The following is an 801-nucleotide window of genomic DNA, read 5'->3' on the forward strand; positions in this document are numbered from 1 at the left end:
CCGGAAAGGTACCACATACCAAAATTAAATCAAGACCAAATGAACAACTTAAATAGACTTATAACCCCTAAGGAAATAGAAGCAGTCATCAAAAGTACCCCCCCCCAAAAGGCCTGGGGCCAGATGGCTTCAGTGCAGAATTGTACCAGAATTTCAAAAAAAAAAAACCAATACCAATACTCCTCAAATTGTTCCACACAACAGAAACAGAAGGAACACTGCCAGCCTCTTTTTCTAATGCTACAGTTACGCTAATACAAAAACCACACAAAGACACAGCTAGGAAAGAGAACTTCACACCAATATTCCTCATGAACATTGATGTTCAAAAACATACTGGAAAACCAAACCCAAGAACACATCAGAAAAACCACCCACAATACAGTTCGACATATAAAAATCTGTCAATGCAATCCACCATATAAACAAACTGAATGAAAAAATTCACATGATCATCTAGTTAGATGCTGAAAAACTCTTTGACAAAAGAGTCGTATCTGTCACGCATCTCGTTTATGCCATGTGTGCTGTGCCCCTCACACATGTCTTTTTTGGCACGTGTGTCGTTTTGTCATGAGTGGCATATCCATCATGCATGTCCTGTCACGCGTGTGACATCTGCCGCATGTGTCACTTTTGTCGTGCATGTCATTTTTCCCCATGCATGTCGATTTTGTCACGTGTGTCGTGTGCAGGTGGTGTGTCATAGCTGTCATGTGTGTCGTGTGCGTCACAGTGTCATTTTGTCATGCTTGTCTGGTCCATTTCAGACTGGTTCCAACCGGCTCAGACCAGTCTCCA

This window comes from Microtus ochrogaster, unplaced genomic scaffold, assembly GCF_000317375.1.
Source record: "Microtus ochrogaster isolate Prairie Vole_2 unplaced genomic scaffold, MicOch1.0 UNK56, whole genome shotgun sequence".
Lineage (NCBI taxonomy): Eukaryota > Metazoa > Chordata > Mammalia > Rodentia > Cricetidae > Microtus > Microtus ochrogaster.